This window comes from Kogia breviceps, chromosome 1 (assembly GCF_026419965.1).
Source record: "Kogia breviceps isolate mKogBre1 chromosome 1, mKogBre1 haplotype 1, whole genome shotgun sequence".
Classification (NCBI taxonomy): domain Eukaryota; kingdom Metazoa; phylum Chordata; class Mammalia; order Artiodactyla; family Physeteridae; genus Kogia; species Kogia breviceps.
Window position 1 is genome coordinate 111,184,131 of NC_081310.1, and position 24,350 is coordinate 111,208,480.

The 24,350-nt window shown below is 33.0% G+C and overlaps 1 pseudogene; it reads left to right on the forward strand.

Moving 5' to 3' along the window:
* The window catches only part of LOC131762038 (ubiquitin-like modifier-activating enzyme 5 pseudogene), a 130,311-nt pseudogene that overhangs the window by 104,066 nt on the left and 1,895 nt on the right, over positions 1–24,350 (forward strand).

Genomic DNA, 24,350 nt, shown 5'->3' on the forward strand with positions numbered 1-24,350 from the left:
CCGAGAGTTGCCTAACTACACAGAGAAAAAAACGTCCTGTATAAATACCCATGTGTTGCAAATAATTCGGGTTGACAGCATATTTTGTATTCCTATCATCATCTAATCTATGCATCTTAATTTGTTAAAAGTCTTTTATTTACCCTTCAAATTTCCTAATTTCATTCGTATTAGGACACTATACTTGATCTTCATTCTTCAGTGTATACGCTCACATAAAATATATCCATTAAAATATCATTTTGCTATCTGAATCTATAAAACTTTCTATGCAAATTCTTAAGAACTAAGTAAGCACTTTCCAGTTAGTGTCTCTCAGGCCTGACCACAGTTCAAATAGAAAGCTTTCTCAATGCAACAGTAACAGTTTAAAGATGGAATAGGTATGTGTTATACAAAATCTTTAACCTCTGATTATTTTCAAGAGTGTTTTTAGTTCCATTATATGATAATATCTCATAAAATATTATTTTCCCTCAAAATAATATAGTTTAGGTTTTTACTGTTTAAATTCAATTCAATGACACAGCATCAACACATTTCTATAAACAGTACAGTTTTTACCTCAAATTAAATTACTAACAGGTTCCAGCAGAAGTTAAGAAAGGGAACAGGCCTGGAATTGAATTCTCACAACCTGAACCTCAACCTTCGTATTCTCAATGGTACCTCCATTCTACAGAATGTGTGCTTGTAAAGTCTACTCATTTGTTTTAGCTATCTAAAGTGCCCCTTTTAAAGTATTGATCTAACATCTCTGTAGTTTTTGACGTTGAAGAACACTTCCTCATTATTAAATTTACTGTAAGTTTTCCAGTTTTCACACTATGGTATTCTCATCTTAATTCTCAGTTTCTACTTCTAGCCTCTATATAATTTTTACCGGCAGAGAAGGGATAGTAAATACGCTTTAACTTTTACTCAAACTGATTGACAAGTAACAACTGCCTATTAGGCAAGATTTGAGGCTGCATTTATAAATCCTTTAACTATCACCCCCCAAAATCCTCTAAGAGAAATAATGCTTCTTCCCATATGCATTCCACTGCAACTTGAAGGAACCTTTATTAGAACCATAGCACATGGTTCTCTAATTTGCATGAGAAACTATTGCATTGGCCAAAAGGTTTGTTCAATTTTTCCATAAGATGGCTCTAGTAGCACTTAGTTGTCTTTAACTTCATTCGAAACAATTTTGTTAGATTGTATGTGACACCTGTCATATCAGCATGCATTTAAATAAAGACATCAAAATGAATTTTGAATTTTTGTGTAACCATTTAAATATTGAATATGGAAGAAAAAAAGCAATATTTTTGGCATATTGTGCTTTATTATTTCAAGAAAGGTAAAAACGTAACTCAAACACAAAAAAAGATTTGTGCAGTATATGAAGATACTGTGACTGATTGAATGTGTCAAAATTGCGAAGTCTCATGCTGGTAATTTCTCTCTGGATGATGCTCCACGGTTGGGAAGGCCAGTTGAAGTTGATAGTGATCAAATCAAGACATTAATTGAGAACAATCAATGTTATACAACACAGGAGATAGCCGACATACTCAAAATATCCAAGTCAAGCATTGAAAATCATTTGCACCAGCTTAGTTATGTGAATCACTTTGATGTTTGGGTTCCACATAAGTTAAGCAAAAATAACCATCTTGACCGTATTTCTGTATGTAATTCTCTACTTAAACATAATGAAAACATTCTGTTTTTAAAACAAATTGTGACAGGCAATGAAAAGTGAATACTGTACAATAATGTGGAATGGAAGAGATCATGGGGCAAGTGAAATGAACCACCACTAACCACACCAAAGTCCTGTCTTCATCCAAAGAAGGTGATGTTATGTATATGGTGAGATTGGAAGGGAGTGCTCTATTATGAGCTGTTTCTGGAAAACCAATTGATTAATTCCAACAAGTGCTGCTCCCAGTTAGACCAACTGAAAGCAGCACTCGAAGAAAAGCATCCAGAATTAGTTAACAGGAAATGCATAATTTTCCATCAGGATAACGCAAGACCACATGTTTCTTTGTTGACCAGGAAAAAACTGTTACAGCATGGCTGGGAAGTTCTGATTCGTCCATCATATTCAGACATTTCACCTTCAGATTTCCATTTATTTAGGTCTTTACAAAATTCTCTTAATGGAAAAAAATTCAGTTCCCTGGAAGAGTGTAAAAGGAACCTGGAACAGTTCTTTGCTCAAAAAGATAAAAAGTTTTGGGAAGATGGAATTACAAATTTGCCTGAAAAATGGCAGAAGGTAGTGGAACAGAAGGGTGAATACATTGTTCAATAAAGTTCTTGGAGAAAATGAAAAATGTGTCTTTTATTTTTACTTAAAAACGGAAGGCACTTTTTGGCCAACCCAATAGTCCATTTAGGTAAGCTTGGGAATGTTCACTTCTCAGTTTCCTGTTCCTAGCCCAGTGTCTATCACAGAGAAGCCACTCAGCAAATGCTTTTGAATAATTAATTAATTTTGAAAAATTAAATATTTTTGAAAAATAAATGAATATATGCCAGATCTTCTGGACCTTTGACTTTCATGCTCAAAGTTTGGACAATGTGATGAAGCAATTTGATCAGGGAAAAGAAATACTTTTTTTTTTTTTTTTTTTTCTGCAATAAGACCTGTGTTAATTTGACTTAAAGATGAAATCAACTGAAAGGATCACTGACATTTGTGATACTTCTTCTGAGAAGAATATTTTATTTATTTATTTATTTATTAACATCTTTATTGGAGTATAATTGCTTTACAACGGTGTGTTAGTTTCTGCTTTATAAGAAAGGGAATCAGCTATAAGTATACATAGATCCCCATATCTCCTCTGTCTTGCGTCTCCCTCCCACCCTCCCTATCCCACCCCTCTAGGTGGTCACAAAGCACCAAGCTGATCTCCCTGTGCTATGCGGCTGCTTCCCACTAGCTGTCTATTTTACATTTGGTAGTGTATATATGTCCATGCCACTCTCACTTCGTCCCAGCTTACCCTTCCCCCTCCGCATATCCTCAAGTCTGTTCTCTACTTCTACATCTTTATTCCTGTCCTGCCCCTATGTTCTTCAGAACCGTTTTTTTTCCTAGATTCCATATATATGTGTTAGCATACGGCATTTTTTGTTTTTCTTTCTGACTTACTTCACTCTGTATGACAGACTCTAGGTCCATCCACCTCACTACAAATAACTCAATTTTGTTTCTTTATATGGCTGAGTAATATTCCATTGTATATATGTGCCACATCTTCTTTATCCATTCATCTGTTGATGGACACTTAGGTTGCTTCCATGTCCTGGCTACTGTAAATAGAGCTGCAATGAACATTGTGGTACATGACTCTTTTTGAATTATGGTTTTCTCAGGGTATATGCCCAGTAGTAGGATTGCTATGTCATATGGTAGACGAAAAGACGACCCTCAGAATGGGAGAAAATATTTGCAAATGAAGCAACTGACAAAGGATTAATCTCCATAATTTACGAGCAGCTCATGCAGCTCAATATCAAAAACACAAACAACCCAATCCAAAAATGGTCAGAAGACCTAAATAGACATTTCTCCAAAGAAGATATACAGATTGCCAACAACACATGAAAGAATGCTCAACATCACTAATCATTAGAGAAATGCAAATCAAAACTACAATGAGGGGCTTCCCTGGTGGCGCTGTGGTTGAGAGTCTGCCTGCGGATGCAGGGGACATGGGTTCGTGCCCTGGTCCGGGAAGATCCCACATGCCGTGGAGCGACTAGGCTCGTGAGCCATGGCTGCTGAGCCTGCGCGTCCGGACCCTATGCTCCACAAAGGGAGAGGCCACAACAGTGAGAGCCCCGCGTACTGCAAAAAAACAAAACAAAACAAAAACTACAATGAGGTCCAGTCATAATGGCCATCTCAAAAAAATCTAGAAACAATAAATGCTGGAGAGGGTATGGAGAAAAGGGAACCCTCTTGCACTGTTGGTGGGAATGTAAATTGATACAGCCACTATGGAGAACAGTATGGAGGTTCCTTAAAAAACTACAAATAGAATGTGTTATTCTTAATTGTTAAAAATATTAGTAGCCCCCAGCACAACCTTCTGAGAAGAGTGGGCAAAATGACCCAAACTGACACAATGAATGTTATTCTAATAATTATTACATGTTATATATTTCTAAGGCACAATATTTGTATATCTTATGTAAACTAAGGTTCCAGACAGTATGACAATTCAGAAGATACACTAGTCACCCTCCTAGATACATTGCCCCATTTCTCTCTTTTTTAAAAATAATCTGCTCAGATGATGGTAAAAACAAATGAATAGAGGGTATCTTCTCTGATCTGATTTGTATCTTACTAAAAGGAAAAAAATAAAGTGGAATAAAACATGATACTAATCTATGATGTTGTCTATATATGCCACTCTAATTCATCTTGCACATGTTTTTCAAAAACATGAGGTTTTCCATAAAAAAGAGAAGCATCTCTAATTATGAAATATCAATATTTAATCTTTTGTAGTATGAACAAAGCTAGTGGTAAAGCAAAGCCACTGCCCCCCTTCTCCAAACCCTGTACCCAGGCACACAAAATGGAGATAGCAGTTATTTGAAAACAGATTCATTTGCATGTTGTTACTTTGGATTTTTATGCAAATAGGTTTTTAAGAAGTATTTTGGAACATTGCCTGTAATTAAGAGGCTAGCATCTTTTTGTCTCATTGCTTTAGAATTGTGACTCTTAAAATCAGAAACAGGCAATAGCCTTGTTTACCTCAAATAATTATCATGAAAACTCAAATAAAGAAAAAAGAGCCATTTATTGACCTCATGGGATAATTCTCTGTGAAATTGTTAGATTTTGGTTGATGTATCTTTTTTTAAGTTTGTGTGAATGTGCCTATGTTCATGAGCAATTTTAGACTTGCTGAGTTAAATTGCATGCTGCATTCTAGTTTTTGTTCTGATAATGTCATAACAAGAAAAAATATTATAAATATTATAACCACCAAAAACCTTTAACTTTATGCATTGGCATGTAAGACTGTGTATGTGTGTGTGTTTGTGTGTGTGTGTGTATGTATTTCTTTATCAGGAATGTAATAGGATTATTCTTTAATAAGAAAATGTTTTTCTAAGTAGTTCAAAGTAATTCTAAACATTCGAATATTGTATTTGGTACTTGTGATTATAAATTTGAGGGCCAGTAAATAGTTACTATTATATATCATTCAGGTAGGATTAAAATAGAGCAACTTTGAAGTAAATTTCCATTGATGGCTGAATAAAATATTAACAAATTCAACAAAGTAAATATTATTTGACTTTGAAACAAAGAGCCAGTTTCATATGTGTTATTTTATTTTATTTAAATCTCTAGAGCTAGCAAAAAGGCAACACAAAGGTTGCAATCAGACATATTTCCTTTTCTTTTAACTGTAAGAAAAAAGAAATGTGGCATTATATCCCCCAGTCCTTCCCTTGATCATATGAATGCAACCTTTCAAAATGGCCTGAGGTGACAGTGGGCATTTTATCAGTGATCTCAGAAGACATATTCTAGAAGTTATATTTCTTTGCCTTTTTTTTGAATCTCTTATTTTCAACAGACTCTTTGTGGCAAAACATACCTACTCTTTTCCTGAATTTTTCAAAAATCAAATAACTTTTGCACTTTTCTAAAATAAAATATAAATTTACATCTTTATGTGAGGTGATAATTTTTTTTTGTGGTATGTGGGCCTCTCACTGTTGTGGCCTTTCCCGTTGCGGAGCACAGGCTCCGGACGCGCAGGCTCAGCGGCCATGGCTCACGGGCCCAGCTGCTCCGCGGCATGTGGGATCTTCCCGGACCAGGGCACGAACCCGTGTCCCCTGCATCAGCAGGCGGATTCTAAACCACTGCACCACCAGGGAAGCCCGAGGTGATAAATTTTTAAACTCAGAAAGTCTATTAATATTGCCAACAAGTTACTTCATTCTTTTTTTCCTACAGCTTACTTTATATTGTTTTTTTCTCTTGCATATTATGTGCTACACTGTAAACATTTTGAGAAGCTTTACTGATTTAATTTTGTTATTGTGCTTGATTTATTGAAAATAATGAGATAAATTTTAATGGGAGTTATACATTTAACAAATTTCAAATCTTAACTTGTGGCTCTTTTGGTCCCATTTTCTTTCCTTTTTAATTTTCTTTTATTATCATTGACAGTTTATCATAATCATTTTTTTCTTTGAAATATTCCCAATAACCTCCAATGTACAGTTGCAGGGGAGAGATGTTAATTTGCCCCCTGTCCTTTCAGGAAATACCAGCATCTTCAGTGATTACTGCAAGTCATTTTTTAGCAATTCAATTTGTCACCAAACTCTTGCCTTCCAAAAATTCTTTTTTTTCTATCCTAAAGGTAGGATTTACTGATCCTCGCTTTGTTAACTCCGCCAAAGCCTTGATAAACCTACTCTTTGAGCATCCTACTTATTATATTGTACCTCACAATTAGCTTGAAGAATGGGTATCACGGGCTTCCCTGGTGGCACAGTGGTTGCGAGTCCGCCTGCCGATGTAGGGAACACGGGGTTCGTGCCCTGGTCTGGGAAGGTCCCACATGCCGCGGAGCGGCTAGGCCCGTGAGCCATGGCCGCTGAGCCTGTGCGTCTGGAGCCTGTGCTCCGCAACGGGAGAGGGGTATCACAATTATATCTCCTCACTAAAGGTAAACATTCCTTGCTGTCTGGCTTAATTATCCTCATTTCTATATGTATCTCTTTGTTTGTATTTATTATTTTTAATAACAACAATGTAAATTTTTCACATTACTTTAATTATATACATGTTCATAGGATTATGAGCATTTTATTGTATTTTAGCTATACAGTAGATCTATGGGCAGACTTATTTGAGTTTACAGATACAGAAACTCGGAAACATTGTTTATCCTTCTGGTAATTGGATGAGACAGAACACAAACCCAAACAAAAGTAAAGACCAGTGAGCTTCCTAGGGTGCCATAGCTGTCACCTGAGTAAGAGAAGGTGTGTAGACTGGGTAGAATCTATATATTCTACTCACCTTGGAATGGGCTCATAAAAGGGCTAATCGTTGATGAGGATCTCATAAATACTGAAAATTACAGCTGACACTGACTTCATTAGGTGATTAGTAAACTGATTAATTGATAGGGAAATAATAGAATGCTCTCAAAGAATGCATAGTGTATCATTTTAGAAATGGTGCTTGGCATTGCCTTCTGAATATGCATTTCATTGATCCCAGCACTGAAAGGCACATTGTATACCTGAGAGCCTGGCTAATACTTTTGACTTTCCATTTATATTTCTCTTAATTTATCTCCTTATCTTATTACCTCCTCAACCTCAGATAATAATTTACAGAAATCTATAATGGAAAATGAACCCAAATATCAATGTCAATAGTATTTGTTATGATAATGTATGAAATTTTAATATTATTGATGTTAAATAATTAACTTTCTATTAGCCTCAGGGGAAAAAAAAATGTAATCTTTTCCTCAGGTTAGAGACATTTTTATTCATTGGAGCCATTGTATCAACATAGTATTCTTTTATTTTCCAATATTTTCCACATTCAATGAAGAGAACAGATTCTTTTTTCTATTCTATGAATAATTACATAGAGTAAATTCTAATTTGAATCAACGATCTTAGGAATTTAGAAAGCATTTAAAAGTTATTATCAGTAATACTTATTTTCTCAATTTAGTTTTAGTTTACACAATTACTTTCAATTGCATTTGTGAAGTCCTAGAGATTAATAAGAAAATGGTCCAAATAGCATTTTTCTATTTAGGGAGCTGAATAATGATTATTCATCTTTGCAAAAAGCACAAAAAATAACACAGTATTTTCAGCCTTATTCTCCCTTATTTTCGTGGTACCATTCAATGTGAAATGGGTAAAAATGCCTTTTCAGGTTCTTCTCTAAAATAAGTAATTACCTGAGGGTCACTCATTCAATTTGTCCACACATATCTTTTACACCAGAAATTAATTTAGAAAGATTGACTAAGTGATCACCTATGTCAGAGACAGAAGAAGCCATCCAATCACTGTTAATCCTTACGAGCAAGGATTTTGGAAGTAAGATGAATATATGTTATAGTATGATATTATATATTGTGTATTATCTGATATAAGTATAAATATAGACTTAATATACACATAATTCTTACAGATCAGTAATATAAATATTACCTTAATTAAATATACAAATACATGAACAGATATTTTAAAAAGAAGTAATACAAATGGTGAATATGCATGTTTTTTTAAAAAATCAACCTTCTAAAAATCAATAAAGCAATTATAATAAAATTCTTTTTTTTGTTATACACTTATACAATCATCCCCTACAGACACATTCTTGGACAAGGTGTTGAGAAACACTTTAACAAAGTTAAAGATAAATATGACAATATGTATGATAAGTTTTAGAAATCTTCATATTCTTAGATCTACTAACTCTTCTAATAATTCATCCCATGAAAATAATCTTAGCATAAATGCCCTCAAATAACTGTAAACAAGAATTTTCAGCACTGCCTTTATGATTGCATCAATGACAAACCTAATATCTAAGTTGCAAATATATTAAATAAAGCATTATCTATCTATATATAGAATTTTAGAAATCACATTTTCAAAACTAAGAAATAAGATATAGTATATAGTGATAATGTAATTGTAAGCAAAAAATCAAGAAATAAAGCTTTATATAGTATAAGATACAATGTATTTAATACAATATAAAATAAAATGTATATTTTATAAATATACATATACATTTATACATGAAATAGCCATACAATAAATTACCACATTTTTAGAATAGATATTACTGTGTGATATCCATACCTTATTCTATACATTGAATTATATTTCTCTGTTTTCAAATTTCATCAATAAATATGTATTATATTATAATTAGAAACATATTACCAAACGTTTTAAAAGCTACACATTTTATATTGAAAAATTAAAATAGTGACATGTAAAGTATAAATGAGTTCAATACAACAGCAAGTATTTTTGGTAAGCTGCATTTAAATCAATTTTAAAAGTTAACCTCTGGGCTTCCCTGGTGGCGCGGTGATTGAGAGTCCGCCTGCCGATGCAGGGGACACGGGTTCGTGCCCCGGTCCGGGAGGGTCCCACATGCCGCGGAGCGGCTGGGCCCGTGAGCCATGGCCGCTGAGCCTGCGCGTCCGGAGCCTGTGCTCCGCAACGGGAGAGGCCACAACAGTGAGAGGCCCGCATACCGAAAAAAAAAAAAAAAAAAAAAAAAAGTTAACCTCTGTATAAATTAGTGTATGTAAGATAAAAAAGAAAAAGCAGAGAAAGAACAGGCAATCCATCAAATAACTATAAATAATTAATAAACATGGGAATGTTGTTCATAATCTTAAGCAATTAAAGCTATATAAGTGTAACCATTATAAAATTTTCAACTGTAAATTTGACAAAGATTAAGTAAAACACATGCATACTATTCAATGTTGAAGAGGTAAAAAGAGATGGGCTAATACACTACACATAGAAAATTAAAGTTGTACAATATCTGTGTAGAAGGTAGTTTAGAAATTTGCTTTTCTCTTACCTCCAGGAAGTAAGGTCTTCCTTTCCCTCAAGTACGATTGTATTTTTTGAAGTAGAGATTAAAAAGAGTTGTTCCACAAAAATGTGTTCTCCCTCCAGTCTAAAAACAGGTTGACTTTCTTCCTATATCCAGTTTCTGTATTAGAGATCCCACTTATGCAGGAGAGGCCCACACCTACCTAAAAAGGACTGTAAGCTTACTCTATGATACCTGCAAGATAACTTATCAAAATATTGCAGAATAAGACTAATATCTTAACAGCTAAAAACAAACTAACAAACAAAACTAGAAGCAGTGGCCTATGTATTTTTTACAGATATGATCAAATATGTTTACAACAGTGTTATTTACTAAAGTAAATAATTGGAAACCAGTAAATATTCAACAATAAAAAATAAACTATCCTGCAGCCATAGGATGTAATATGTATTTATTAAAAATAAGTTTTGAAGAATTATAATACCAGAAGGTTAAAAAAGCATAATGTAAGGATGTCTCTGCATTATGATCTGTTGTATCTCATACATGTGTGGGTGTGGGTGTGGGAATGTGTGGAAAAAAAGAGAGTGTCGGGGTGTGTGTAGGGAAGAAATGGCTTATGCGAAATATACCACATTTTAATGGGGGTTATATTTGGTTTCTGGAATTATTTTCTCTCACAATTTTTGCATTTGCTAAATTATTTTGAATCAGAAAATATTCAAAAAGCTTAAATTATCTGCTCTCATACTTCCACTATAAAGTTCAAATATTTAAAATAGGCTTACCAAGACTTAGGCATGAATGAATTTAAAAATACATTGACCAATAAAAATGGTCAATATTATTAACAATTTATCAATTTAAAAAATCATAGATGATATTACCATTTGTATCTGTCAGACTGTAATATTAACAATCTTCCTATTACCCAGTGGATGGGGGAAAAAAATCATACTCATACTATTACTGAGAGTATTAATGGATGACACAGTTTAGGAGGGTAGGCAGCAATGAACACCTGAACACATATATTCCTTTATTTAGGAATTTACACTTTTTCTGATCAAAAGTTAGGAATTTATGCTTTTTCTAATCAAAAACAAGTGCGTAGAGATAAATACGAATAATCTCTGTGATTTTTTTTTTCTAATAGCAAAAAATATATATGTTATGTAGTAACGATGCAGTGTTTGGAGGGTGTAAAATTAAATGTAAAGTGGGCTATAAGTAAAGATGTAGAAAAGTCTTTCAAGTTATTTTGTTAATTAAAAACATCTGATTTCAGAATGATATGTAAAATATTTTTACATTTTTGCATAATATACAGATTAAGCAGGAAGCTATCAATCATTTCAATAATTTATAAAATACAATTGTCCATACTTTGTGTCTGCATAGAAAATTTAGGAAAGAATACACTACAGATCTTTGACAATGTTTGTACTGATTGAGGTTCATGAATTTTTACTTTCTACTCTTTGTCCCGTGGTGTACACTACTTTCATAATAGTATTATTATAGTTAATAATGATAAGAAAAGCATGCCACTTTCTGCCATTTATTTCACTGCCATTAAGGTCGGAGCTGATTTAATTTTCCTTAATTAGTATGCTGAATCTGATATTATAGTTTGAAATTGAAAAAGTATAAATGCCCTCTTTTTTAACAAGGGAGTAAACATTTTCACTTTCAGAATAATGACTTGCTTTTGCTTTGTTCAGTCATACTTTATTGCTGTTAGGTTGGATTTCACTAAATCCTCCTGTGTTATCTGGGTATTATATAGAATAATAAACATTTTATTGCATTTAATTATTTTAGCAATTGAAAGCTCACTAATAATTTCCATTTTTACTTTTTTTTCAAAATCATAATTTTTATCCATCAGAAGTAATTCTTAATGAGATTTTTAAAAAACCTAAAAAATAAAAACTAAAACACTCACTCTGGAGGCAATCAGGATATCCAGAAGTAATTGATATTACAATTACCGAAAACAAAGAGAGGTGGAAGTATTGGGTGATAGTTAATTCTATAGAAAATAAGTCCTGATATCAGTACCTAAAGACTAAATATGTAAATCCTTAAATTTCAGTTAAGGGTGATAATAATAAATTTTGTTGTATCAGTTAAAACATTGAACTCAGTTAATAGAGGATATACCAAATACACAGTAACGTTAAAATTAGAACCATGCCTATTATTTTTCAACACAGTTAATTTCAAAAGAGAAGATGTATATCCTAAAATAACTCATTGTATGTAAAAATATTTTACAATTACTTTGAGTTCCAAAGAGTCATTTTATAGACAATATAATGCATTCCTCAAAATAAGCAAATGGATAAAAATACATTTATATACACTAGAAAATACTACACACACACACATACACACCCTAAATTAGTTTAATTCTTAAGTGTCCAAAGGAAAAAAAATAAGCTACCAATAAACCAGGGGTTGTTTCCCCAAATTGAGATTTTCCTGTTCAATATCTTTGATTTTTTTATCAAAGATTTTTTATCAGTAAACCTTTGCCAAACCTTTGTTTTACACATTTGAATTTACATCGTAGACCAAAGATACAATAGGGTAACTGCATTCAATTGTTAAATTCAAGCTTTCCCATTCATCTAATTTTTTTTATTACCATCATTTCTGTAGTTCCTTTCACTATGTTCTCTTATTGTGAAATGCAATTTGCTCTCCACAATTTGAAACCCTCCCACCCAAGTTCACAAACTAGCGCTCTTTTTATGTTAGACATAATCATTTGAATGGTCTTGTTAGGAATTAGTGGTAGAACTAGCAATGAATGTTTATTATTTTTGAGGCAATTATTAAGACAAAAGAGGCACGTTATTGACATGAAACCACATCTAACAAGGGCCCTAATCTAGGATCCATGATAGGTCTGGATTGCATCACAGAATGAAAGAGTCTGAAAATTGTGTGTGTGTGTGTGTGTGTGTGTGTGTGTGTGTGTGTGTGTGTGTGTGTTTCTGTGGGAGTCCTAAACTTTCATTGACTTAAGAACAGTGGGGAAACACTTTCCGCAAAGACTTCAGTAACTGGTTAAACAATCACCAATCACCCCTAGTTAGTTTTCTTCTCTCCTGAAAGCTAAAATGGTTGTTGCTGAGCTCCACCCCAAAAGAAAACTACTTGTTTTATAGTATTCAACTACATCAGGTATTGATTTTAGAATAATATTCAATTCAATATTATGTTGCTTAGATTATTTTTAAATTATTGATCTAAAGATCATAATACATAGTATTGTTTAAGCCTGTATAAGAGAGTTAGAAGGAAAATAGAGTATATTATTTTGATGTCCAATTAACAGGGCAAGAGAGACTCTCAGATGAGAAATAGTTGCGACCTAAGAGTTATTTTTTTATTCCTCAATTCCGCTTTACTAACTGAAAATATTGATTAGAAAATAATAAAGTTAGACCTCAGTGCCACATCCATCTTCTTGTGTTAAGAGGGCAGCACTAGCAGAGAGGTTCCTATTAAATATAGGTGTCATTTTTATTCCTTACGCACTTCTTTCTTTTCTGCACAGTTTCCTGAGGGATGTGAAAATAAACACACTTAAGAGATTTCACAAGAACTGTATTACTTCAAGATGATATGCTGCAATTTTTTTTCTCGAAAAAATATCAGATCTTTTATTATTGTGTCACTTATTCATATATTGGGCTTTTAATCTGTAATTGTGAGTGTGTCCAGAACATAAATACCATAATTAACATGAAAAGCATTTAAATGGAACAACAACCAATATTGGTTAAAAGCAATTCCACTGTACAAGAAGCTACATACCACATGTGGCAGAAATAAAAGTAGAAATTTGATTAAACAGCAGTGCAGGACACCTACCACAAAAATAGTGAGGTACAGATTTGTGAATTACAGGGCATACGAAATATGTGTTCTTAACTTCTAAGTGTATTGAGACAGAGATTGGGATATTATTTTATTGTTAGTTAATAACTGTATTAAATTATACTCTGAGAATGAAATTTGCATAAAAAGACCCATTTTAGGATATTTTTGTTTGAAAATCCTTTGTGACCTATTACACATGAATGAAGAGAATATGCATCATCTATTTTTCAGGAATAGGATCAATCTGTTTGTCTATGTGTCAATGAATTCATACACAGACATAAAATCAAAATTTTAAGTTTTTCTGTTCAACTCATATTGCCTCACTAAAATTGCAAGGCTTTATCTAACAAATCATTTTATGTGATTTTTTTTTTAATACCACTGTTCTATTACTTTACTCACTTTCAACTTCTTTATCAGTCTCTGAGACAGATGCGTGAAAATCTGCTGTGATTGTGGATTTTCCAATTTCTCCTTTTAATTATTAACATTATTTTAAAATATCTCTGGTAGTAACTTTACTAACATCATAGTGTGTATTGTTCTTTTTGCTGTTATAAACACTTTTTATTTCTATATTTGTGCAAATATTATTTTGAAAAAGGAGGATTAGCTTACATTAATTTACCTTTTATTGGGGTGAACAATGAACATTAAAACTGATTACTCTGTAATATTGAGGAGTGACATCTGATATAAGGAAAAATAAAGCTAGGTAAAGAGATAGCGTGTGATGGCAAGCTGCTTTGAGATGATGCTTTGAGATAGAGTCCTGACAGTTCGTGATAGATTAAGTCATGTTGGTTACTGGCAAATAGTGTTCCAGGAAGTAACCACAGGTTCTTCCAGGTCTGAGGAAGGTAGGCTTAAAGGAAAATTTCAGTAATGGAAAGGCTACCTGGATAGAGTGAGCAATGGGAAATGTGGAATAAAATGGTATTAGAGGAAGAGTTTAAGCCATGCAGAGGATTAAATTTGAGTTTTGATCCATTTGGTACTGAAAGCTACTAGAGTCTGTTAAATCTGCTGAAGCAGATTTCTATTAGTATTTACTAGGCATATTTTCTTCCATCTCTTATTTTGATATAGTATAGGTAATTTTGTTTTATGTGTATGTTTTAAAGAGCACCTTGCTGCTTGTTTGTCTCTTTTAATTGAGTTATATTTGACATACAACACTGTAAGTTTAAGATGTACAACATTGATTTGATACATTTATATTGTGGTATGATTACCATAGTGGCATTAGCTAACACTTGTATTGCTTCATATAATTGTCAGTTTTTCTTGTCTTGGGAACAGTTAAAACCTAATCTCTTAGAAAGTTTAATGTTGATAATATAGGTTGGTTGTCTATAATCACTATACTGTTTATTAAGTGTCTAGGACTTATTTATCTACTTGTTGCAAGTATGTACCCTTAAACAACATCTCTCCCATAACCCCCATGCCCCAACTCCTGGTAACCATCATTTAACTCTCTGCTTTTACAATTTCCAGTTTTTTTAGATGTCACATATAAGAGATATCATATAGTATTTGTCTTTCTCTGTCTGATTTATCTCACATATCATAATGTCCTCAAGATCCATCTATGTTGTTGCAAATGGAAGAATTTCCTTTTTTCTCATGACCAAATAGTATTCCATTGTATAAATATACCACACTCCCATGTTTATTGCAGTATTATTCATAATAGCCAAGATATAGAAATAACCTAAGTGACCATCAATGGATATTGTTTTTATCTAATCTATGATTGTCTGTATTTTTATGAGACAGAATAGAATGGTAATCAACAAAATGTTCTCTGGATTCAGTTTTGTGACCTTGGACAAATTTAAATTATCTAGACTGTGGCTTCCTTTTTGTGAAATAAGAATAATTATAGTACTTATATGATGAGTTTGCTTGGAGAAGTAAAAAATGTAATATATGTAAAGCCTTTAGAATAGTGACTAGTTTATGTACTTAGCATAAAATTAGCGTTTATAATATTATTAATGATTTGTTACATTCACATTTATTGTAGTGATTTTATACACACAGTTGCATGCACACATATACACATATATGTAATTATTAGTAATATCACACTGTGAGTTGTTTTCTTTCTTTGCTTATGTTTTCTTCCAACTTTAGGTTGGATTAACAGATTTCTTTTAACTACTTTGTTTAATCCATACAGTACAGAAGCTAATTGTATTGTATTTTTGTTTTGTTAGTGGCTATCCAATTAAGAATTTCTAAAAACTCTGCTTTTAGACATAAGGAAAGAAAATGATGTCTGTTTATGAACTAAAAGTGTATTGAAAATAAACAAGTAAAATATCAATGTGACAACACTGACTACTGGCACTAATATTGAGTATTTAGTATACTCAATTATTGTCTCATTGAACAAATTAAACAACATAGATTTTTAGCTTTAGAATAAATAAGTGCATGAATAAACTATTGCTTCTGGTATAACTTTTGTGACATGGACTACTGAAAATTTTCAGGAAAAAGGATTGGGGAGAAATCACAATAGTAAGTGGTCTTTCAGTAACTGATTTGGCAGGTTGTAGTGCATATCTTACTTATTTGAATGATATTTTGAGAATAAATCAATTCTTTTTGCTTTCTCTGTAAAAAAGAAATAAAAATTGTGGACCATATCTATCCAAACCTTTGTCCAAAAGGAGACATCCCTACGATACCCATTGAGGAAGGATACCTAGGACAAAAGAATGTTCTTCTTTGGGGACTGTAAGTGGAACTGATTATTGCTTTTGTTCTCCATAGGATTAACCAATTAGACCTCTTTTAAGACCTGCCTTAGTTGATTGGCCTATGGGATAAAGGAGATTGGACTACACAGTTTCCTTTGGTGCTTGGATCCTCTAAGTAACTCTATTCCAATGACATAAAGTTCTAAATCACCATTATTAATTTTAGTTAGAAACTCCGTTTATTAAGGAAAATTGTTCACAAGTTAGAGAAACCAATTGAAACTAGCTTAGGCAAAAGATATTCAAGTTTATTATGGGAATGCAGGGAGAATACATGAAACCAGAGGAGGGACGACTCTTGCCATCTTTCATTTCTGCTCCTCTTTCAGCATCTGCTTCATTCTTCTCTGACTCTGTGCACTGGCTTTTCTGTTTCTAAATGCACATGATGACAGTACAGTCTTACATCTTCTCTCTTTAAAAGGAAAACAAATATTGAAAATTAAATTCCTTAGTCACAATTCTAAGTTCCCAGAGAAATGACCATAGATCAGAACATATCATTGGATTGATTAACTGGTATAAAACATTATTGTTTTGTGTGTATTGAAAGTGAGTCTTTGGGGAAAAATTCTGAGTGGAGAATATTTAACAAACAAAGAGATACTTATCTCAGAAACCAAAAGTGTACTGAATAGGATCACCACTGTGAAAGAATAACCCTCATTTCTCTATGTACATATGATTCTGGCTATCCTAGTTATGGACTTATTTTCAGGGTCTGATATTTATTAGGTCCTTATATATTAGTTATTAAGATATGTTTATAAGGTTCAACCACATTCCTATGACTGGCCTGGAAAAGATAAATATCTTTAGATGGAAAAAACAACTAAATATGGGACCTAAAGTATACTTCTTAATAGCTCATTGCCTCTAAACATGTGTCAGTATATTTTCAATTACATATGAAATCTTCGTACAGTCAGTTATTTATAAAATAATATACTGTAGTATTATCTAAGTTAATTTTTATTCCTTAAAACAGTTATAGATGTTATGGGAAAGAATCAAGACAGATTACAACTGAAAATATTTTTATCTATCATTGCTCTTCTGTTAACTAAAATGAGACTCAAAAATAAATTGCCAATGACCTTTTAGGATTATAAAAGTTAAAACTTATTTTCCCATGAGTTATTTCTTGCTTATCAACCTATAATATATCAGTTGCCCATTTTGGCTCATATGCTTTATTGAAAACACTACGGCTACAGTTCAGTAGCTGGACTTCTCCTAGATCTTTGCTGGTGGGTAAACCATAGGTAAGAGTGGCCAACTATTAAACATTAAAACATTAAAGTTTTTTCAATAAAATCTGTTTGAAAATACCTCCTTTTAACATTTGTCATGTCTACAACTGAAAATTTAGAAGGTGAAGAAGAGAGATTACCCAAGAAGCCATAAATTGTCATACATGTTTAAAGCAATTAAAAGTGAAATTAAGGTACAATACAGAAGAGTAGTTTCTGTATTCTTTCCTGGCCTAAAGTCTATCATTAGGGCCAATATTTTGATTTATGTTTTAGCATTTCCTAGTCTAGAGTTACGAAATTAAGTATAGATATAACATATATGTATATAATGTATGTTCTAGTCAATGAATTCCACATTTTGATTTCTATACAATATAAAAGTCAAAAAAAGGTCAGAGATGAGAAAACTGAAACCCAAAGAAGAAAAATGTTATTTTTCTAAGGCCACATTAGTAGTAGTGGCAAAACATGATCCAGCACAAGCCTACTGGTTTCCACTTGTACTTTCACTACTTCACACACCCTCACCAGGTAGCCTTCCTGTTACTTGCTTATGGGTGAATTGCAGACTTCTCATCTGTTCTCATCTCACAGTATAAGATCCACTATTTCTACCACGATTGAGTTAGATAAGCAGTATTATTTACAAGACTCTAGTCATAGTGGTCTGAATATTGTTAGGCTGGAGCAAGTTTTGGTTGAAAACAAGTTGATCAACTCAAACATTTGGTTAAAATGACAATTGGTACATCCCAAGGAATAGCTTACTCTTAGATATTTAGTTTCATTCAAAATTTCCCCTTAATATCAAACATCTAACTTCTAAATTTTCTCCATAGCAATCAATGCAGAGTAGAAATAATTCATTACATACTTACATTTGTTTAAAATTGATACAAATGTGGAAACATCCATACATATTTGCAGTGCCACATCATGGTTATTATCAATTATGATTTAGGCCTAAGCTTGCTGTGAATTAACAAAATTGCATATAGCTCTATCATTCAAGTCATTTCACTAGGTACTGTGAATGTTGTGCTATATTATTATGTGAGCATCAAAACGTCTCTTTTTCCTACTCATGAAGTAAATTTATATCCATAAAGAAGCTCACCCCTCAGTAATAAACAAGGCATGCATTCAATGAGTTTATTTCTGAGGAAAAAAAAACCCAGTTATTTCCATCACAGTAATACTTTCTAGTAGTTCCTGTGGATGAGGTTGAAAAGCGGGGACACTCAATGCCTTTTAAAAGGAATGGCAGAGGGCATATTTTATAACTAAAAGCAGACAAGTCTCTTTTCTCCCAAGTAAAAAGGAATGTTTTCTAAAGAAGAAATTCCTTTTTTACAAATCACAGGAGCATTCTCATTTTTTCACCTGAAATACCTCTCCCATTTTTTTCATTGAATGTCCATAGTTCTTGGAACACAAAGAAATTACTTTAAATTATCACTTATTTTACTTTTTATATGAACGCTCTCCATTTTATTGGAAAATGAGTTTATCCTTCAGACATTTCAATAATTTATCTATGTTTCATGACCAGCTGCTTCCAGACATTCTTAAGATTTATCCCAAGTGCTTATGGTCAGTCAGCAATGCAGCACATGTTTATGGAGTATCAGGTTCATGGAAAATCTAGTGTTGGCATAAGTTTCATACAGAACTTAGATTTTAGGAATTATGTTTAAAAATATTTACTATGACTTTATATTCTCTTACCCTTACTTTCTTAGGAAAATAAGAATGTCATTAGAAATGCATATTACCATATATTTATTGAAATTGGTGATAATTATGATGTGAGTAAAAACATCTTTCTTGAAACACTGTTATCTTGGCTGTTTAATATTAGCAGCATTCCTGGTGGATTTTACAATTAAGTTGTTATTTGGTGAACATGCATAAGAGACTCAGATGTATAGGAATTATCACTAATTATAAACTAGCTGGTCATGAATGCATATTGACAGATTTCAATTCTTTTTTCAAATTACAATTAACTTTTCAATAAAAATACCAGAAGTTTTAAATTCAGTAAAAATTTGTGTAAAAATATGTAAAAATGTCTCCTTTTAACATTTATATGTTGGAAAACCAGGTTTTTGTTTTGAAGAAAGAAACCTCATCAAGGCCATGACCCTATTCATACAGTAAGGGCAGTAAAAGCCATTAGAAACACATGATCATGGATTCCTCCAGCCTCGTTAGTGAGTAAAGGATATGCATGTCATAAATCCAACTGAGCCACATCAGCAACACTACATTAAGCAGCATATACAATTTTCACATTTATGGAATGATATGCTTAGCATTTATAAAGACTCATTTTTCTATTGCCTGAAAAGAAACAATACTAATAGTGTGTGCAATTAAGGGCTCCCAAGAATAATGGAAAAATTGGTGACTTGTAACCACATTTAGTACTATGTGCTGCATTGAAAGCAAAATGAATTCCTCCCTATTGTCTTCACAGAACATCAGTGCAGATAAATAATTTATAAAACTGCTAGAATAACACAGGAGATGATGAAGGGATGGTGACCAAGGTAGTCTCTAAAGATGCAGCCTTACTTCCTTATTCATCTCCCATGCCCTAACTTACTGAAGAATCCTCTTGATAAATCAATTCAATTCTAAAAGCATTTATTAATAATCTTCTCTGATAGGTGCTAGACAGTAAGTAGGAGTCCTTTATCTCCAGGAATAATAAAGCACACTGAGAAAAAGAAACAATATCTCTATAGAAAATACAGTTAAGAAGCAAAATGAGTGATGGAAAATAACAAAAAAGTCAAAGAAAAATGCAATAAGAGGAAGGAGAAATTGGGAAATCTTTAGAAATGAGTAGGAACTTGGATAGTTGGTAATGTATGGATATAAAAGTGGTGTGGGAGAGAGACAGAGAGCAAGACAGAGAGAGAGAGAGTAAACAAGCAAGCGAGCAGATAGAAAAATGACTTAATGTGATGATGAAAGTCAGGTTGTCCTGGCCTTGTCCTCAGGGTGGTTTTAGTTCTTAGTTTAGATGTGTGGCCCCTTTGTAGAAAAAAATAATTGCACAATTAGACATCATCACTTCAACCATAGAAGACTCCAGCCAAACCAGAAAACATAGGAACTCTTGGGTTGGACGGTACCTGGGCCAACCCTCATATCATAGGGAACAATACAAACACAGGTGTTTTCTTTTATAGCTTAAGGAAAAGAATTCTACAAGAAAGTGTCAGCCTGGAAACACTGTAAGTTTTCCCAGGTCTACAAACAACATTTTTCACATAACTTCGTCACTCAAATACTGCTTTATCCCCTGCAGAGAATACAATTCTAAAATAATATCAGAATTATAAGGATTATTAAAGGCTACACATTTCAACTGTCAATTATTAGAACAAGTGCAAAGCCCGCAACTGGGCATTGTCTTATATAGGGATTGCTTGATGTCACAGCCTTAATTCCTCTTCTGTGACAACAATTTCCTGTCTTGCCTTTTCTACCACCTCCCTTGTTTCAACTTCAACCACTCTCTGCTCTCATCCTAGCCACCTCTTATTATGCTTCCATTTTCTTCTGGTTTATAAGTACTCTCCCTCCTGTTTTCACAGTCTTTCTTATCTAACAATGAATTGATGGCATAATTTGTTAATTACTCTCTTGTGAGCTTTCTCAAGGTCTTCCATCCTCTGTCCTTTTGTGTCTACAATCCTGAATCAATGTAAACATTTAGCTTCCCCATACCTACACAGTTGGTAAGTATGACTGCAAGAAATCACAAAATTGTGCACGTTGTTGCAACTACAAATATACATGGTATTAAATTTTAAATGGACCCTCAATATCCTTATTTTTATTTGTCTTAACTCCATTTCCTGTTACCCAATTTTGCTATAAAAAACTTAATTGCTTTTAAGTATCTTATTGTACCTTTAGATTAATTACTTTAAAAAAATGATATCTCCTACAGCATATAGAACAGTGAAATCACCATGTAGGAGAATCTTCAAGTTAATGACTTGTGACCCTATGATTATCTATTAAATACCTATTTTTACTTTTTTCTTCCCATCTCAGAAATTTTATTGTTTTCAGATTTTTTTCCTGAATTCTATTTGTTGATTTTGGCCCATCAATTATTTTCTACATCTTCAGCATATTTTTCTCTAGAAGCATCTGTCCTTTGGCACATTTATTTATTGATTTCTTTCCAATTTCTTTTAGCTACTATATCCTTCATACTAAAAATTAAAATTATTTCTTGAAGTACACATACCAGCTTTTGGGAAATCCACAATTACTGTATGATTTAGCATTCAAAAGGGACCACAGTTGAGATTAAAAGAAAGATGATATTAACAAGCAAAATCAGAACTGTGCAGGGCAGAATGAGGTGTATGGCCATCAAAATAATGAACTACCTAATTCCACCTTTGTATACAAATGATTGGAGTATGAATGGATGCTTGGCCTGCCTTGGGGGGCAGGGGTAGTTGGTTCAATTATTGCAATTAGTACTAAAATAAATCCACAGTGTTACCACATTTTCAGGTAATTGTCGATTAAATTGAAGAAGACATATAGAGTGACTCACATATCAACTGGCACCTAAAAATTCTGTGTACAGTAGGAAAGCCATTTGATTCATAAGAAATTAAAATCCCATTCATTTTTGAAGAGTTATAAAATATTTTGTTTTACAAAATTTGAGGAAATACTCTAGGATATTCTATCTGTATACTGGCATATATAAAACAATGATTAGAACTGAAGAGTTAACAGCAAATTTTGTTCTTTTTTCTTTCTGGATGGGTAGAAAGCAGGCAGAATATACTACAATTCCTTAATTAGTGTGCATTCCATTTCTGCTTGTTTTCAAGTTTGTTTTATCATTAAGTTGTCTTACAAATGTATAAAAAATATTGTTTTACCCTTTATTTTTGGATTCCTGGACCTGATTTCAACATGTATGGGTGGAGTCCCTACACGTACAACAAGCAGTGCTCTGACACCAGCTGGGTGTCTTATAATTTAACTCAGTTGTGACACTATTTACTTGGAGATAGCATCAGATTCCACAGGTTAAGCCTTCAGTCTTACAAGACTGCCGCCCGACCCCCACCATTTCAGCTGTTACCTATGCTTCTGCCCAACTAGCTTTAAATCAGAGGTTCCCATAAATCCTCTCCTTGGGTTCTATTAATTTGCTAGAATGGCTCACAGAACTCAGAGAAACATTTTACTAACTAGATCACTAGTTTATTATAAGAGGACATAACTCAAGAGTAGCCAGATGGAAGAGATGCACAGGGCAAGGTATGGGGAAAGGACATGGAGCTTCCATGCTGTCTCTGAGTGCCACTCTCCCTAAATCTCCACTTGTTCACCAACCTGGAAGCTCTCAGACCCCATCCTTTTGGGTTTTTGTGGAGGTTTCATTATATAATGATTGATTAAATCATTGGCTATGGGTAATTGATCCAACCTCCAGCTCTACCCCTGTCCCCAGAGGTCAGAAGGGTGGGACTGAAGACTAAAAGTTCCAATCCTCGAATCACGTGGTTGACTCTTCAGCCAACCAGCCAACAGCCTTAGGTGCTTTCCAAAAGTAACCTCATTAAATAACAAAAGACACGTTTTGCTGTCATCACTTAGGAAATTATAAGGGTTTTAGAATCTCTGTGCCAGAAACAGAGATGAAGACCAAATATACATTTATTATTATAAATCACAGTTGCATCTTTTATACAAAATTTAATTTAGTACTGTTTATATAGGAAATCTAGTTTCTAAGGAAAAACTGCCTCTTATATTAGATTTTTTAAAAAATTGTGTACCTCAGAATACTTATTCACAAAATAATTACAGATATTCAAAGAAAAATGGCAGAAGAAATTATCTATTTTAAAAATATAGTTTATTTTTACATCTCCAATTAATCAGTATGGTGTTTTAAAGCAAGAGTTATTTTTTCCGACATCACACATTAACTTTAAAATAAAAATACATATTTTCACATTAACATATATTTATGTCTTGTAAGCACTGTCAATGGAAATAATGAATCAATCTATAATAGGAATAGAAAAGAGTTTTTCTGAGCCAAACTGAGGACTATAGCCTGGGAGACACAGATTCAAGAAGGATTTTAATTGTGTTACACTGGAGTACTAAATGAAAGAGGCTTATAAAGGCAAAACCCACAAAATTACATAAACTGTTTTTCAATAGTTAGGTTTGGAGCTGGCAAGAAGTAAGGATCCTGCAACTACTAGTAGATATTGTTTTAAGAACAGCTGGTGATGTCCTTGAGTCTGATACAGTTCAGAAAATTCAAATTCTCAGTAATACAGGAACATATCTGAAGCCACATCCACAATGGCCACCCAACTCCATTTTGAATGCCTGAACCACAGAACTACATTCTGATCTATAAATGCTTTGTTTTCTTTAATGGTTAAAGCCGATGTATAATGAATGTTTAATAGGCCATGAAGAAGCTATTTTGGTTAGCCTAAAATTTAAGTTAAATCATGTATAAGTCAGCACGACTTCCCCATACCTCAATATGTGAAAATGTTTTCCATCTGTACCAAGTTAGATCCACAATATTACCACTTTTCAGGTCGGTATTAATTAAGTGATTAACTTGAAGAATATATATAGGGTGAAATACATATATATATATATATATATACACATATATATGACTTTGAATTAATATATGTATACATGTGTTAATATTAGAATAATAACATAAAATGGGAACATATTATAAGAATATGTATATAGTATTAA